Source organism: Drosophila bipectinata, chromosome 2L, assembly GCF_030179905.1.
Source record: "Drosophila bipectinata strain 14024-0381.07 chromosome 2L, DbipHiC1v2, whole genome shotgun sequence".
Lineage (NCBI taxonomy): Eukaryota > Metazoa > Arthropoda > Insecta > Diptera > Drosophilidae > Drosophila > Drosophila bipectinata.
The window spans coordinates 21,306,946-21,326,010 of NC_091736.1; the positions used below are offsets into that span (position 1 = coordinate 21,306,946).

The 19,065-nt window shown below is 41.0% G+C and overlaps 1 protein-coding gene across 2 annotated transcripts in view; it reads left to right on the forward strand.

Moving 5' to 3' along the window:
- Positions 1–818: 818 nt before the first annotated feature.
- LOC108121129 (ras-GEF domain-containing family member 1B-B) overlaps positions 819–19,065 on the forward strand; it is a 43,487-nt gene continuing 25,240 nt past the window's right edge. Inside the window, exon 1 of one of the 2 annotated variants that reach the window (XM_070276880.1) lies at positions 819–1,739. The gene's annotated coding sequence lies outside the window, so the exon portion shown is untranslated. Of the gene's footprint in view, positions 1,740–14,641; positions 14,896–19,065 lie in introns of those variants that run through there. The other variant, XM_017235064.3, reaches the window with a different exon arrangement.

Sequence of the window (19,065 nt, forward strand, 5' to 3'; positions counted from 1 at the left end):
TAATTAAAACCGAATGAACATCTCTGCGCCCAGCCTTAGGATGCCACTCCAATAGTCCCCCTCCACTCTTCGGCTTCGGCATCCTGATGGCATACTGGGCTGGGAGTTTAGAGAGTTGTGGCCGTTAGTCCGGAAGCGTAAATTTTCGAGACAAACGCAAATGCAATTTTGTGGGCAACACGACGTGCATTTGGCCATCGCTGCCGCCCGTGATCCCGATGTCGTTGCCGTTGATGTTTGTTTATGGCCAACGCCTTTCATTAGTGGCCAACTTGATGGCTGGCTGGCAGGAATTGGTTCCGGTATTATGTCATTTCAAGTCCGCGGCCTGACAGCGCGGAAATATAATTCAATAAAAGCTGTTTGACGTTAAAAAGCTGACTGCCCTTATATCTTGTTTTTATCATTATTTTTGAGCTTTTAATGAACCTTCATAGTAATCTTCTAAACATGCAAAGGCAAAATAAATGGCCAAAAAGCTATTCAATACCCCTAAATTCACCAAAAATATTAAAAACATTCAAAACTGTATCGTTTCCATTATTAGCATGTGCTTTAATTTTACGTACAATTTGGCGATTCTTTGCTGAACATTAGTTAAAAAGATCGATTTAACCAATTCTATCAATACAACACAAAACGTATTTCTACATATTCTGCGTGTTGGGGGTCTTTTAAGAGAATTAAATATAATCGGATACACATGGTATTTGAAGAAATAATAGATTTCGTTTGAAAAAATCAGACCCAAAACCAAATGAATCTAAGAAAAAGTGTTATGTGTTACACGTTATTGATCTGGGATACTTTCTTAATTTAATTCTGAATAATAATCAGGATTTTAAGTTTTAAAAAAACGTCGAGAAAACAATCAGAAAAAATACTGGTATTGCGCGTTGAGTTTTTTCAGGGGGAATGTTAAGCTTTATCCTTGCAGCTATTGCTATTCATTTTCTATGGCTCTTTTTTAATTGATTTCGATTGTTGCTTGTCCGTGTCGAGCATGGCATCGCAAACTCTCATTTCCCTGAAACGAGCATTGTTTCTGTTTCAATTTTTTCCTGCATCGCCCGGCGGGCAAAAACTCATAACTGTCATTGTTATTGCTTTCGACGAGGTCGCCATTGTGCGCCAATACTTTGGCTTAAATGAGGCGTAGGCCGTCCCGCCTGATGAACTCCACACAAATATATACCGTGAAAAAGCAATGGGACAAAAAAGTGGAAAACTTCCTCCTGCGCCTCTGGTGACTATCTGCCGTTTGCCGGGAAGCCCATTTTTCAGTCTGTGTGGAGTCGTTGAATGAAACTGTTTTGCAGCAGAATGCAATTTAGCGTGAAATAATAGTTTTTCCTCGCTTTTTTCTATGCAATACTTTGTGACTGAATGGTGGTGCCGTAGAATATTTATGACCAGATAATTGCGGCTTCAACTTGTTTTTTGCTCTCCCAAAGGGTATAGCAATTTTTTGGGAAATAAAGTGCAACAAAGTAATGATACTTCGATAATATCAAAGTCTTAATACGTCCCCTGAATATGACATTAATATTAATTGTTTTTAAAACTGAAGCTTTAAAGCCTGTAAGTCAACAAGGATATAAGAGCTACGATTACCCTTTATAGTATAATAATAAGTACCATATGTATATGGTGTTGTACCTACATCGGAAAAATTGCGCGTCAAATTACCACCCAATCCTAAAAAAGCGACTGAGGAAATTACAAAGGATGAGTTCAGGGTAAGCCATCCACTCACGGAATCCATCACAATGAAATCAGCCTAAGTAAAGAAAAGTGTTTTTGCTTCACAGTCCTTCTCAGAAAAAATAAAAAGCAAAGAGGCCGAAGCGCACACACAGAAAACACTTACCGAAATTGGCCTGACTAATAACATTATTGAGTAGAGCCGGAAAGGAACAAATAGAGGTCCAAGAAGTGGAATCGGTCTCCGCAGCCACAGGAGGTATTAGAAACCAATTTACTTGCATGGGCCTAGAAAAGAGAAAAAATATAATCAAAATCAATTGTATTGGCTTCTGCGGAGCAGGCAGAAACCATTGAACGCAAAAGTTTGGGGCCTAGCAACGTTTCGATTCGTTTCCTTATCGCCGGCTTTAATACGATTTTAATTAGAAATGAAAACTTTGTTTGCCCTCCGTTTGTCCGAAAATCAGTGTTTAATTGGAGCACTTTTAACGCTTGACTTTCCGGCAAAGGAACCCGGTCTCAAAGGTTGGCAGGGAGACCTCCGGCTTGTTCAGCCATGCCCCAAAGGTTCTCAATGTCAGCCAAATTAAAGTGCATTCAAATAGCCGAGAGGCCGGGCATTAACGGCTTTAAATACTTGGATCAGGAGTCGACTTTCAGGGGCCAGGAGTCCCCGGGCCTGTCAGTGCCAATGATGACGAGGGTTTAACCCCTTATCGACATTAAATTATAAAGCCCTTGCCGTCGGCAGCAAAAAACGGGAATAAATTGGTGTAAATATCAAACAATGACAGCAAACACATGTAATTTATTTATTTATATATTGCGTACACCCTCTCATATTTATTTATTTTACATTTTGCAATTTTAAAATGGCCAGCAGTGCAATTTCGTCGCTGCCTCTTTATGATTGCCAGACGCCAGAGACATGTGCGGTTTATGAATGTCATCCGAGGATCCTTCAGCCCACACACATCCCAACGGATATAAATGCAGTCTATATGCTCGACATACCACAGTCCTTTCCGCAGTCAAAGACAACAAACAAGGACAAAGTGCTATTTTATGCAATTTTTCACTTGAAGCTCGTTCTTTCCAATTCACTGTCCTCTTTTCCTTGTATGCATTTGAAGTTTAATTTAAAAGTTTTTTCAACAGGAATACAGATAAATCTTTTCAGTTTTTGCTCCCTGCCTGACGGGCTTAAATCAATATTTGCCGTGCTACTCAGAGAATCTGTTAATTAACCAGCCGTTGTTGTGGCTCAATATATTATGACTTGTGTGATTGCATAAGCCCATGGCGTGCATTATGCAAATGCCATTACAAGCCATTATGCCGTCATTCATAATCAATATCAGCCCCAGGAAGGCGCGTTAAAACTTAATGGAGGGGCTCTCCTCCTAATGACTAGGTATTGCGAAGCACCTGCCCCTTGAGCTTCCATAATTAGCTGTCTAATTATGCTGCTCCACTCAAATGTGGAATCCAGGACAGAGCTTATCTGTACATGATTTTTGCTCTCAAAGGGCACTTCATTGTCCTTTAAGCCAGAGCATTAACTGCTCCATTTAACCGCTCAAATGCTTCACAAAAAATCTGTCACTCCCCAACTTTATGATTGATGTGGGCAGAGAAATAGATGTCTTGTGACTGGAAATTACATCCGCCTGAGTGGCTGACCTTTCATTCCTTCTTCTCGAATCAGAGCGAAAACACTCGAATGAGAGCCAAATTTAATGGGCCTATTAAAGCTTTCAATATTAGACTTGCGCCATGGAGCATCGACTGTAATTACGAGCAGACACTTAATTATAAATCCATTCATACCCAATAGTGTCAATATAATTTACAGCTTTGCTATGGCCGATGCATAAATAATTTCATTAATGATTCGGCATTAATAATGTGGGATTTAAATCGAGTCAGTCAGGGCTATGAATTCACAAAAATTAAATTCATCAGTAATTGCATTTATCAAACGCTTTCGGTTTGCCGTTTTCATAATTTATGAATCATAATATTCTATTTCTAATGAATATTTTTTCGTATCGTTTAAAGGGTAATAGGCCTCTTCGAATTTCTTAAGAATTGTTTTACTTCCATTACCTAATTGCATTTGAATAGCTAAGTCCTGGGCCCTGGGGAATGCAATCAATGATCCTTATTACGTCCAAGAGACACCTTTCACACTTATCCCAATGCAGTTTGCAATTGCAAATTGCCTGTTCGTATAAATTATTTATAAAATTAACGCTGCCTATTTAAAATGCAATTTAATTCCTCGCAAGGACAATGACAGAGTCCGGCACACGCACATCCACATCCAAGCGCGTGGACGTGGCGTTACAAAAAGAGTGTAAAAAGGACTCAAAGAACAGGACTAAATTATACGGCAGCCCGGGTCCGGCCAGAGTCCTGCCCGTGGCCGCTTACGGTGAACATTGAACAACGAGAGTCGCATTGCAATTGAATTAATTAATTTTTAAATGCTTCCCTCGGTTTGCACACCCTGTCTGTCTCTTACATGCAAATTTATTGGTTTTTTGCCCCACTGAGTGTGCCCCACAAATTGAATAAAAATACAACATAAAGGCAAAGGGATAAGGAAAAGAAATTGCCATTTCCCGGCCCAAATGCACTTCGCTTACAAGCTTACTCTGTTCTGCTGGAATTTATCCAATTGAATTTTCGTCATCCTGTAAATTCAGGACATTCTGCATTGTTTCCTCAAATTTAGTCAATTGGCCTGAAGGCCAAACAAATAAGCCTAAAATTAGTTTATTCGGAGATCAAATTAGGTCCATACAGTGTAAAGGATCTCGGTTCTTGCCTGAAATTCCTAGCTCGGAAATTATGTGGGCCATTCGTCCATCTGGCCCTGGCTCTTGCCGTTTTACCAATCTCTTGGCCTTTGACTTATTTATGGCAACAGCTTAACCTGAATCTGAGTAAAGAGCTGAGGCAGTAAGGTATCCATTGGAATCGCATCTGGATGGCAAAATGTGTCAATAGTGATTCCAATATTTGAGCTCTGCGCTTTAAGACCCAGCCAGGAATGCTTCGAGTCTGGTCCTTGAAAAATTACCATTTTTAATACTCTGTCACGCTCCCAAAAGGCGTCACGAAATAAATTAAATTCAAAAAGAGACGAAACTGAACTCAAATTGCGCTTACCATCAAAACGCAAAATAAACTTGACCAACAAGAATTAATTAAATAAATTCCGTCTACCGACGAACAAGAGCTTCATTTCCAGGACTGCCAGGACTTCGAGCCGGTGTCAAAAGCTGCACTGCAAGTGCAGTGCGGATAAACGAAGCTAATTAGCAAAAATGTAAAACTTTTGCGTAAACCAAACTTTGGGCCACGTTCCATTGCAAACTCCAAACTATTAGACAAAAATTGCCTCCCCCGGACAGCGCTCCTTTCATAATCATAATCACCGTCGACGTCGCGCCAGCACTTGTTAGCTTCTCTTGCCAACTTTTCGCCCTGGCAGCCAGATTATCTAAACGACGTTAATAAAAGTACCTAATAAAGCTCTTAGGACATGACCTAAACACGCATGGCTTCGAACAGGAGATGCCGCGGTGACATAATGCAGAATAAAGCTTCTCAGACGCCAATATTTTCCCGGGACGGCCAACTTTTTAGCTTGCCATTCGAAACATGCAATTTGGATTTTTAGCCGCGCTAATTATTGCCAAAACTTGGGCCAAAACCTGCCAAGGAAAAGCTCATTAAAAAGAGGCAGGAGTTGCATTTGGCCAACCTGTATTAACTTTTTTGTCTTTGCTCTCCTCGGCAAACTTTTTCTGTCAAACTTTCCCGCACCTTGTGACGCGCAAGGCTGCTGCGACAGCCCAAGGATCCGGGGACGAGACCTGGACTCCAACTCCGACTCAGACCCAGGCAAAAAGGACATTTTCACATGACTAAGGCCGTCAGGATGCAGCAGCTGTGCAAGTTTCTGTTGCGAAGGGCAAAAACTTTTGAACATCGTTTTATGTCTTGGCAAGTAGTGCTGCCACAATGGAAGCATTCTGGCTGGAAAAGGCCAATAAAATCCTAAGTCTTATCAGGTTCAAGGCTATTGGAATTACGCTTGAAAACAATCAAACCTGAACATTTAAATTATATGCTTAATTATAGAGGGCGAGCACTAAGAGCCCAGCTCAGGGAAATCAGAATACTGTATAATGCCAGCTGGCGTTCTCTTACATTTTTGTGGCAGCTCCTTGGGCTGACAAATTCTCAAGGCAGTTGTAAAATTATGCTAATTTACAGCACAGCAGCGGCAAAAAACGTTTGAATTTTATAACAACAAAATAATAAAAATTTCATGGCAGCATTACGATTCAATTACACTCACCTTGCCAGCTCCCATAAAAAGCGGGAATAAGAATGCAGCTTCTGGCGTCACAGTTTATTTGTTTTTATTTTTGTGGCTCCACCTCTTCGTAAGAGAAGGAAGTAAGTCCTCTTATGGACTCTGCTTCCAGTTTTTAGCGACCAAGCTCCGAGACGTGACGTTGGCACTTGACAGTGCGTCCGGTCAGTCTAAGGCCAACCGCCTTGAGTGCATCTAATCCTTAAAGCTGTCAATACTCTTCGGGACTTTGGGGCTGAAAACTTTTGTTTCCATGTTGTCGCCCAAATTTCCAGTTTAAATCTGTGTTTCCCCATTTTCTTGGCTTATCCTGAGAGGGTCATTTTCTTGGTCCTTCGTTGTAATTTCCATTGCATAAACAGAAAGTTGCACAACAAAAAGTCCATTTCTTCTTTCACATCGACGCTTTGAAATTTTTTGACCAATTCATGCTCCACCCTCCTCCTTCTGACGACGAACATTTTGCTTGTTGCAGAAGCTTTTTGCATTTTCATTAATTTATTGGGAGAACTCATCGCCTGCCAGCAGCCTTCGCTCGTCCTTCGAATCTGGCGTCCAACACCCGAGGTTCGGCAGGCAATACAATCAGGCGATTGCCCGACGCCAAGGAAATGTGTTTCCTTCTAGCCATTAGCATTAATATTTCAATGCCTTCGGGCATGTCCTTTCCTCGCTACCGCTGCCTTTCTCCCTGCCACCTCGCCGGGCAAAACCATTTTTGAGCTATACCAGGCGCTTCGAGAGCGTAACAAGCTAAACTTCTGTACTTGTCAGCTGCTGCCAGATTTACGTGTTATTGTGCCAACAGCAGCCGAAGTATACAAATTTTTTCTAAATAACACTACAGAATACCGAACATTTTATGAGCATTTTCCGAAATGCTCTAAATTATCTACTACTAGATATAAGATTTAATTAAATTAAAAAAACAACTTTAAAGTTTGAATAAATATTATTGAAGCTTGAGATTCCAACGAAGGCCTGAATAATTGTGTCTTTTCTAATTCCAATGGGAGCTAAATTTTTCACAATGTCATCACCATTAGCACCATTCACTTTAGTTTTTGTCTTTATTTTTAAAATTAAAATGTATCGAAAAGCAGTTCTTGCTTTCAGTGTACTAAAGCGTCCTTCCTTCTCGCCCATACTTATTTACAAAAAAGTTTGGTTGGCTCTTTTTTTTAGCCAGGCACCCCTTGGCCAAAACAGGGTGGTGCTGGGAGGACCCTGGGCTGGGTTATAAATTTACATGCATAGTTATAGTTCGTTCCCTGCCCCGAGGCAAACGGCAGTGGCACAGCTGATGAGAATTGCCGAGCTGCCTGTAAGGCTTCAAATGCAACTTACACGATGTTGGGTGTACGTTCGTATGTCTGTACGGGCCAAGTATATATGAGCCAAGTACGTACTGTATACAGGCATAGTTGTTCTTGCCTGTTGCCTCCGAGTATGTATAAAAGTTTTGCTGAATTTATTATGAGTGCTGTAGTGGCTGCTGCATAAATTATTGTTATTAATTTATAAAGCTGTTGCCAGGTCCTCTGCACAAAAGTACAATTGAAATATGTTGGCACAGTCGCTGTTTTTGACTTTTTGCGCACTTCCTTACGCCACATTCTCCTCCAGCCGGACTTCGGGCTAAGCTCCTTCCGGCAAGCGTTTGTCATCTGGCCTGTAAACCATTTCATTGAGTTAACATTCGCTTCCGCTTGTGCTGCGTCACTTAATTGACATTTCATCTCCATTAGTCCAAGAAGACACGCTTCACGCTGAATAGGTTTTGCTTTGTCCACACAAGGCGTATACGTAATATCACGTTGACGATAAGGGATACATTTTTGAAAGGAATAGATTAACTTTTTGTTTTTCTTTTTTTTTGAAAGGTAAAGTCTTTAAGCTTAATTTCTTCCCATTAAGTTAGCAATCATTTAAGTTTGTAAAACTGGCCCTCATGGCGCATACGCAATATCTGACCTAGGATCTATGTAGATAGTCAGCACCTAAAGAATTTTCTTTTGAAGGATTATTCGAGTGGCAAGCGATAAGCCCCGAGCTGGGAGCAATCTTGGTGGGCTGGTTCTGCGTGTTTGCAGATTTTAATCTAAAGTGCGAACTCATTTTCCATTTTACACATGACTGCAGTAAGCACATGGAAGGTACACACTCAGCCGTGTAAGTGCATCTAGACTTGTAAATGCAACGGAAACATTAAAAGTGTCGCAGCAACAAGTGATGGGGGTGAGCGGGTGGAGGTGCGTGACATTAACTTTGTCAGGGATGTCCTGGGCCCAGAAGACAACTTTCTATAGAAAATCGCTCGCTTCCGTAGTTTGCATAAATTTCCAAGAGCGGACTGGCTTCTTCCAATCAATTAAAAATTAATTACTTTGCTGCCGGCCGCCGCAAAGCCAGATGGAGTGTTCTCATTTCCGGTGGAGACATCACCCTTTTTATGTTGCAAGCTAAAGAGTTACCAACATTTTTAATTTCAATTGCAAAAGCCATCAGCTACAAACCCAGCCCTATTACTTTTTGTTCAATATCAATTTCCTGAGATTTTCTTGCCAATAAATCAAAGGCATTTACTTAGGCAGAGCAGGTGATTTGCCGAGGAAATTGCAAAAATAAAATAGTTTTCCCATAATTTAGTTTTCTGCATGCAAACAAAATGTATATTTGTAGTGTTATGGCAACTGAAATGAAAATAAATACTTTAGTGCGCAAACATTTGCTTCTTTTTCGAGAACCACTATGAACGTAACAGGTACGGTACAAAATACAAATATTAAAGTACAAATAAATGAGTAAATTAATTAGCGGTGTCCGAAAAAACAAAAAAAGCAAAAGCGGGGCAAATTAAAAATTGAAGTGTTCTACTGCCGAGTCGGAGAATGGAGCAGCCCTCGAGAAGCCCGTTAGAAAACGAGACGCCACAAGCAGCACTGGGTAATATGAAATTCCCTCACAATGTTGCAACAACGGCCCACACACTCTGAGGCACACTGGGCAAATAATAATTTGCATGTTAAGCCGCGCCGAAAATAAAGCGCCGAAGAATTTGCACTTTTCAGTTCGCATAAAATAGTCATAAACGGAATTCGCTGAGCCCCCAGCCCTCCGAGTGAAAATTGTGGAAAACGGGACAGGCTACAAAGTAGCGCATCGGTAATTTCATTTTCTATTTACATACAGACGTGCACAGACATGCAAAGACATGCACTGCGTGAAAACATACAGATACAGATGCGGAGGCCGAGGCACACGCAGGCTCGAATTAAAAATGCATTAAAGTCAAATTGCAGTGCAGTCGACCCACATATGTATGTACTTGTACATACTTATTCATATGAGGGCAGTGCGTGCCGGCACTTTAAGTCTAGTCTGCGGCTCCAAGCCTAAAAAGACTTCAAAGTGGAATACTTTGAGAATATATACCATTGTATAGCAACAGATAGTAATACCTTTTAAGACCTGTAGCTTATATGTATAAATCCCCAACAAAAATGTAACGCACTGTACACTCCCTTGCAAATTGTCATTAAGTTTGTCAGAAAAATAAAGTTGTTGCGCATCTCCAGGAAAACCTCCAGGAATACACACTTGTTTACTTACTTTCAGATATATTATATGCGAGTGTGGCTTGCAGCCCATGTCTTGAGAAGTAATTCGAGGGCTCCTTAATTTTGTCATTAATATTAATTTGAAAGTTTTTCGCTCCTTAAAATCACATGATGAAGACAAATACTACACAAACGATAAGTTTTAGGTATGAGGGTTTAGTAGGCTTTCTTAGCCACAGCCCATCCATTTCCATATCCCATATAGGGGTTTGCACCGTCAATAACTCACAAATGCCAAACAGGCAGCCAAACACAAATTAATTTCTCCTGTCAGCGGCTAGACAAAGCCTTCAGATGATTAGGCAATGCCAGCCCATGAATTAGCTCTTCCTGCGCCTCCACCGTCCACCCATCCTGCCCCCTGTTGTCCTTGACAATGACAGGATATGGTGAAAATTATCAGCTCATTTGTCAGTCGGAGCCCAGAGGTGGAAAATAAATTACGCGACACTTTAGCCGAGCCCTGTAAGTTGACGATTCTGTGTTCTCTGTGAGTGGATCGGTGTGAGTGGGTGGGCGGCTTGAGTGGGTGGGGGTTGAATGCCACTAAAGTTGACAAGTGGGCGTGGCGAATTGCCTACGCTCACACAAAGTCACGAACACTGCATAGCAGCAAGACGTGTCGCCGTCGTCGTCTGGTTTGTTTGTTTGTTTATTCCGCGCCGCTTTTGTTTGACAGAAGCCATTTGTCAACTCATTATTAGCCTGTGCCCCGGTCCGCGGAAAGTGTTGCTAATTGAAAACGTGTTTTACGTCCGATCCCCTTTCAAGCTGGATTCTCTGGATAAAAAACCAAACTTTCGGGTCTCCCACCGCCAACCACAGGCAAGTGCATGTCTGCATTGTCACAGCCTGTCAGGTGCACTAATTAAACCGCATTGCGCTCTGTCAGCAGGACAGCCTGCTATTCGCCTGTGTAGGCGATAAAAAAATCACGAAATGGAGGAAGGAGCTTCGGCACAATCAGGGACTTTAAATGCTCTAGGATTAAATATAAAAAAAGGTGTTACTCATGCAAACTACAACATTAAATCAAGCCTTATTGCCAAAATATTCGTTTGGTTTTGATTTTTGGTTCGTCGTTTTCTAAATAAATTACTAACTACATCAAACAAATGTGTGGAAACTTAATCTTTTTTCAAGCAATGTGGCTTAAGACTCCAAAAATCCCGGAATCGTATATATTCGGATGAGATTTACAAGATGAGATGAGATGAGAGATACAATGAGATTTCCAAAATTTAAACTATTATAAAGGGTTCAGAGAATGGAGAATATAAGCTTCTTTACTTTCTTCTTAATACTATTTAAATAGTATTGTATTTTAATAATATTTTTGGAGAGGAATTGATATAATTCTTAAGCCTGACCTCTCAGTGAGAGTATGGAAATACAATTATCCGTTAAATGGCATTTAATGAATTTAATTGAATTTCTTTGAACACCCTGCTCTTATTGTGTGTGGCTTTTGCAAGGCAGCTTATCGAGCGGATTCTGATTTTCTCTTGGGGCTTTGGGCCACAAGAGCGTCATGTGCAATCCCATTTAAAATGCATCCCATAACGGGCTGACCCCGGGCGAGGGTCAGGGGCCACTAAGCCGGGCCTTGAGTTACGTGCCGTTGTTCAGCTCGCTCGTAAAATCTGTGCACACATAAAACTTGAGCAAACACAGCATGAGATCCTTTATTTTGACGTGTGTGTGTTTCGTTTTCTTTATTTTCCTTCTACTACATTTTGGTTATAAAACTTCCAGTCGAAATAAAAGGGTCAACATTGTGATTTTGTGAGAGGGACCGTGGGCGGGTCGAATGGTGGGCGGGAGAGGTCCTTGGAGCCGCTTCCGTTTCCGTATCCGTTTCTGGGCTGCCGAACTACAACTTACTTAGCGCACACACAAAGTGATGTGTAACATGATATGTTGACATGTGTGCGAATGTGTGTGCGGGCTCGGATGGGTGCGTAATTCAATAGCGAAGCCAGAGCAAATATTTCAAGTGCTCTGGTGCGTAAAGATGTGGGGCCGACCGTGCTCCCTCTCATATCCTCTCTGCGTATCCTTTGCCTGCGGCCATCTTTCAACTTCGCTCTTAGTGTCAGTCATGGCGGATTAAGCAATTGAAATTGGATTAGACATGGACTTCCCCCAGATCCAGCTCTCACCTCGGCCCTCTCCGTCAAACAATTTGCATGTGTTGGAAATCCCCGTATCTGAAGCAGCCAACTGACATGTCATTGCAGGGGATTAGTCCCGAAAGGCCCTACCCTTGGTCCTGCTGCGATTGCACTTTGTGCAGCTTGAGGTAAATATGACAAGCTCATGCCACCAGCCAGCAAATTAATGTTGCATCTTGGAATCCAATAAATTATGACCCAAGACGAATAACTTATCTACTTTTGAAGACTTCTTTATTTCCTTAATCTGGATCGTTTCTAACATAGACACCATAGCCACCTTTTATAAGTGTTTTAGTTTTTTTCACTTTTTCATTTCAAACAGTCTTTAAAACTCTTTTTGTGCATCAGCATTACCTCATATGGACTACAGGTGTAAGCTTCATAAATTCCATTCAATATGTTGCCAAGACCTCGCAGAAATAAAAGCCAGAAAAGTAAATAAATGTTGCACACTTTGATTTTGCCAAAAGGGAGTCAGGTAACTCAAAAACACTAGAAAGTATCGTGAAAGCATTTAGAAAGTTCTTGAGCGAAAACATTTAACTTCTTGGCCGAAGAGAGAATGGGAGAAAACTTTGACCAAAACTAAATTCCTCCAATGGGCCAGGCCACGTCTCGAAAGCCGCAAGAGGGCCAACATTAGTTTAGACAATAGATGGCCAATTGAAGTAACCAATCGCAGCTGTTTGTACTCCCCGGACGGTGGAGATCTTTAAACTTTGTGGCACTCGAAGAAATAATAATAGCCATCAGAAGTTGCATATTATTATGGCTTTACTTTTGGGTCAATTAAAACTTTGTACATTCCGACAAGTGCTCATGAAGTAATCAAAAATAAAATAGCAGGTTCTCTACTGATGCAAGTATTCTCCTTAAATTCCTCCATATGTCCAAATCCCACAGATGGGCTTGCAGGAAGTCGGCTAATTGGCGTAGAGACAAAAAGCTTACGGCTAACTTACACTCGAAACACACAGAATTTCATTAATTTAAGAGTCGGCCAAGCGTTGCACTTAATCCACACGGCAGCCTGGTGGGCCTTGGTAGGGCCGCTGCAAAAGGCCAGTTTCCGAGAATATTTTATAAATGAATTAAAATTCTCTGCAAACATTTAAACTTGCCAACCGGCTGCAAAGGTCCCTGGAGCAGGGCTGGCATTTTTGCTAGAAATATAAAATTTAAGCCACTACTTAAAACTTTGCCTTTGCCTAGAAAGTTGGCCCGGCATCAAATTCGTAGTGACCTCAAAAATGCTTGGCCCGGGTTGAGGTGTGTGAGTGGGTGGGTGTGGGGTGTGTGTGTGTGTGAGCTGCTGACCCAAAGGAAAAGTTCGAGGACTCAATGAAATTTCGAAATTGATTTCGCTAATTTGTAGCTCGAGCTTTAGCCGGAGACCCAGACATTATTATCGCATTTAAATATAGATTTTTCATTGGCTTCTAGCAGTGGCTTCTGGCAGTGGCTTCTAGTGTTTCCAGGACAGCCGGGAAAGATAGGACATCGTAAACATTTTTCACACCGTAAAGGAGACAAAAAGAGGCAAAAAATGGCCAGACATTTGAAAACGCAGCTGAGTAAACAAAGATATCAGTTACCAGGGGATGCTCTGGGTTGGCAGATAAGCTGGGGCGTAATTCACCATTAACGGGGGAGTCCTTGTAGCCCCATGCATGTATGTACCGCGCCCACACACGCATTTAGCAGATGAGTTTCCATTTGTAGGGCATATTTCTAGGTGTCGCCAAGATATGAGGTTGGGTAATTAAAGCAATGCGTCCTGGCCATTTCCAAGCTTTGTTAACATTACAAGCAATTTGTTCTGGCCGAGAACAGAGTTGCGGAAAGGCTTAGCCACAGAAAACTGGCTTAGCCAAAAAGTAACTAGGACCACACAAGTTAAGACATTTTAGGTTTAAATTGCAACTTTTAAAAAAAAAAATTTTAAAATGCAAGTGGCATTTGGAAAATAGATTCTTCAAAATGTTAGATTTACATAGAATATTGAAAGGAACTTTGGCTTATTTTTAGTTCTTATAAACTTTATTTTTGAATTTAGTTACAACCTATAAAATAACAGTCTATAACATAGTTATTTGGGTCCAGTGAAATATTGGATTTAGTTTGAAAAAGAATAAGTATACCTTGTAAAAAAAAAAAGTAAAAGAACAACTGTTTTTTATTTCTCATTAAGGGATAAATAATAGTAGTGAATTTAACCATAAATAGTATTATCAAATGTTCTATATTTGTTTAATTGACAAATGCATTTAAGTCATTTGTTTTATTAAAAACAAAATAAACCTTATAAATCTTTTCATGCAGGACGAGTATGGAAGCCGTGTTAGTTCCACACCGGAGGTTCGAATCAGGACTTGCAACAAGTTTGATGGTCCCACAATTTCCACAATTTCCCAGACCTCTGTTAGCCAAGTCGAAAAAGGCCAAAACCGTTTAACAGTACAGCCAAGGCTTGGCCAGCACTTCAGTTCTTCGGGGATTCTGTGAGTGCGCGGTTTAGGGAGCGGATATTATGCAGCGACTGGTGTTGAATTCAAAACTCGGTATTTGAAAAACAACTTTTTGACAAATTAGAAGTGTGAAGTTTATTCTGTTAAACACGAAAGAATATGAATCAATGTTAGAATCAATTGATGAAACAAAGTGAAATGCTGCAACGAATGAATAGTAATTAAAACCATCCGCTCTGTAAAAAAATAAAGTTCGCATGGGAGTCCTCCGTTTGGCAGAAAGACTGCGAGCCGCGTAACGACTGACAAGTGCAGAGGGTGCAGGAAAACACCACACCCAGTTCAGCGCTTCCATCCAAAGCTATTCGTATTTATGGAATCGGCTAAAAAAATATGAAGCGCGCAGTTGGCAGCCGGTGATTTCTTAACAGAAAATCAATAATTATGAATTTAAATTGTTCATTGCCGAAAGTGTTCTTCTGGCATAAATAAGCAATATCGCATATGGTTCCAGGCGACTGACTGCCCCTGTAAGTATGCAACGTTCGATTAACTTGTAATTTGGGCCTCGCAGCCCCACTCACTCGCATATTGCGAGTCCTTTTTCCTCGGTTGAAAAATATCCGCGATAAAAGCAGGAAAAATCCGACTGTTTGCGAAAACACAACACTGCCGACTCGAAAACCATGCATAATTTATACGCTCCTGTAACCGTTACCGTTACCGTTAAAAGCGGTAATGTCGATAATGTCGGGTGCCTCATTGAGCTCCGATTGCCAATATGTGCTCTGATACATGCGGCCCGGCCCTCTGTCCCTGGCCGCCATGCGACAGTTTGTTTACAGTTTTCTGGGTTGTTGTTCGACTTTATTTCCCATTGCAGATGGCTTAAACTGTTCATTTCCGCGCTCTGCCTGCGACTGCCATTTACTTATGGCTGTTAAACAATAATGCATATTCGATTAATGGTCGAATCGAACTGATTGCGTAAGGAATCCCGTCGCATTGTCGATAGCAAGCCACTCCGAGTGCAAGCGGTGTAATGGAGATTCATTAATTGATGAAAGCCGTTGAACATGTACTTCCTGTAATTAACATTTTTTTAATATGCCTCGAGTTTTTAAATTTCCTGTGGTAGAGGATAAAATTTAAAAAAAATTGAATTTTCTGAAAGCTTTGAAAGGCATAAACTAAAAGTTTTGTAAAATGTGAAACCAATGTGAGAACAAACATGGTGTTCGTATAATATATATTTTTTGAATATGTGGGCTATGTGGGCTACATTTTCCAAAACAAGCCTTTTGTTCTTCTCGTAGAATGAAAGTAGTAATATTTCATTGAAATTATACTTCTTATGTATATGTATATGAGCCCTCTTATATAAAATTTATTCGTAGATGAGACCACCTTCTTAAATCGAATAAAAATCCCTTAAATACCCATATCATTAGGACTTATTCTCCGGCGTATCCTTGCGAATCCACCTGCTCCGATCCCAGCTGCATTTGCATAAACACATCACGGAGGAAGAGCGGAAAAACCCCAACGTCAATTTGTCAATTGTCTTGGCAATGCAGTTGCCAACATTTTGCCGGAAAGATTGATGATGATGCCAGAATACTTTGAGACTCTGAGCCGATTTTCTTGATTCCCTTTTGTCTTTTGGCTTTCACTTTACAGCGGCTATAAAAATGTAGAGAGCAGATAAAAATCGAAAAATTGGAGCCGAAATTTGCATGGCTTAGGTTTATTGCGGTGGCCTGGTCTATCCGGCGATCGTAATAAATTATCTGATAAAACAATCCAAAAGTCATTAAACGGGCTCCGTGTATCTGGCATTGCATTAATTTTGGGCTTCCCCTAATGACCTCTTGGCCGGGACTGACATCCCTCACGATTCGGGGCCTGACCCAAATGCATTTTTTACGACCACATCGAAAGTCAAAGTAATTTAATTTTGGTCTTCTCTCGTGCCACTTTATGACACACAGAACCGTGGCGTTGACAGTTTTCTGGCCGCTCCTCATTTTATTTTCTCTCCGTTCTATTTAGAATTTTGTACTTTTAAGCTGGTCCTAGAGGAAATCGTCAGCCGGGCGGAAAAGGCGACAGGAGGAAGAAAATCAAGTGCAAAGTGCTTTTTAACTTTGGCTTCGTTAAGACCTTACAACTGGCGTGGCGCTGAGTTAACAAGTCCAGAGACAATGTCGGTGTAATTTGAAGGACTTTTATTAGCGCCGTTGGCAGCCCTTGTCTGCAGACAAAAGCGTGAAAAATGCTAATTAAATCTAATGTAAATAATTCTGGCCAAGTTCGCTGATTGCGAAGAAAACGGAAGCCATTTAAACGCTTGAACGGTCAACAATACAGATTTTTTTTGTGAATTTGCTTTTAAAGTGTGGGGAGTGCCGAATACGATTATTGCAGTTCCATTGCCAATGAAGTTGTGTAATTTTCACATCAAATATTATATTTCCATCTAGTGCCAGAAAATTGCATTAAATTAATCCCTTGATTCGAAAAGCTTATTAAACATTCGACACATTACTAGACCGTTTTAATCGCCAATCGGCAGTAAATAGATAAAAGAACGTCGGAAAAAAAGTATTGGACTCAATGCAATAAAGTGATAAAAGTGAAAAATCAATGACTTTTTGTAAATACCCATGACAGCCACCACTGCAAATAGCGTTTGCCAATAAATATCAACACGGAGTAGAAAAAACAACAACGTAATTGATTTTAAATCCCCAGTAGTACAGAAAAAGCGAACAAAACTGCATAAAACAAAACGAGCAAAGTGAAAGTAAACAGAATGCAAGCCGATCAAATCAATCGTTAATGGAAAATGGAAAAACAAATTATTAAAAATGGAACAGGGCCTGCGTTTCAAGCAAAAAGTAATGAGGGCAGGGAATTTTTAATCAAAGACCAGCTCGGCAAGAAGAAGCTTTAAAGCGAAACTTTTCGGCTCAAATTCACGCCACTCTGCGGTTATCCTTTGTAGTCCCTGCTCGACTAACAGCGGAAATTTGTTGCCAGTTTGCTGTTAGCTGATTGTTTTTGTTTGTTTGTCGGATATCTTGTTGTTGGCACCCCCACTCCAGCGAGCTGCTTGTTGACAACGACAACGACGTCAGTTTATTTTTATCAGTTTTATGCTAATAGATTCGAGGACACTTGCAGCAGCTGCTCCTTGGGGCGAGGAAATGTGGTTCCGGCCCCCACCACCCCGAGGCCCAAAACTGACTTGGAGGATGGACCAAAATATGCCAGATATCCCGGATGGATACTCAAATATTCGAATCAAGCTGCAAATATTCCAAATAATGTTTCCGATGCTATTTGACAGACTAACTAGCAGCTTCAGAAATGAAATGCCACTAAACATTCCTTGGCGAGGAACCGCAAGCAATTGAATCCTTTGCTTCCATCCGCATTTCTTCTAATTAAGTTATTAATAATTGAACTCGCCCTCGGGCCAGAAGGATCAAGTGCAAAAGGACAAGAAAGTGCAGCCCGAAGGAATTTTTATGTCCGTGCCAGAGCGCCGGCATAAGACTGTGGTAAAATTGTGGTATAAATTTGTGAAAACAAGTGCTTGTTTTAAGATATGGCGGTTTCTGGTCGGAGTGGATGCTCTAGAGGAACTTACCCTCATTTAGTATTCATTTTGCGGGGCAGACGTATTCTTAGGGCCTTCTCGGAATAATTTTATCGGCTTCAACGTAATTGATTGATTTTTTCATCGGCATTTCGTTCCCTTTATTTTTGGGATCTCGAGCACAAAATTGTAGGCAAGGACATCGGTAATGGGCATCGAAACGAAATAAAATGTGTCAGCCATATTGATATTTTACTGCTCCTCCTTCCTCCCTGAAATCCTTGTTGCTGGGTTACTTGGCCAAAAAGGAAATGAGGGCCAACAACCCAGCGTTGTCAATATTAAAATTGAAAATACTTCATTCGCCAGCCATCTGCATAGATTCGGATCTGCAGTCTAACGACATGATTGGAATTATAATAAGCCCCGGACCGAGCCCGACAAAAAATGCCCGAAGATTTATTCCATTTCGTTCTTTGTCTATATTTCCGACGAGGGGTGGCTCCGGCGTAGAAGGCGTGGCCGACATAACTTGTAGTTAAGTGTGTACAAGTTGGCCCGAATATATTTCATAAGTTTTGTGTGTGTTCCGCCTTTGTTGCGCTCACTTGAGCATGGTAATGTTCTGAGGCTCTCGAAATGTAGGAAAACACAATGTAAATATGCTGAGCAGAGCCTCTGCCCCACCACACACATCCTGGTTTTCGGCCACACTCGTATATCCTTGTACCGATTCTTGTCTGAGCATTTTTCGGAATCATACGTCCGTTTCTGTTTCCTCTACGATTGCTGACCAGATTATGCAGTTTCTTGAGCTTCAGAATCCAGCACTCTGTTGGCGATTCCTTAACAAAAGGACACGCCATCTGGATTGGAAAAGATATACAATACCGTATAAACTCTTTAAAAGCCGATTTAGCTATGTCGTAAAATGAGATTATATATGAACGGGTGCAGCTAGTACCTAAACATGATTTGCTATGCATACTCCGGTTGTGTAAGGAACAAACCTAAAATGAACCTAAAACAACAATCATGGTAAAAGAACACGCTTTCCCCTCGAAGGTCCTCCGACTTAATTGGCAATTTACGAGTG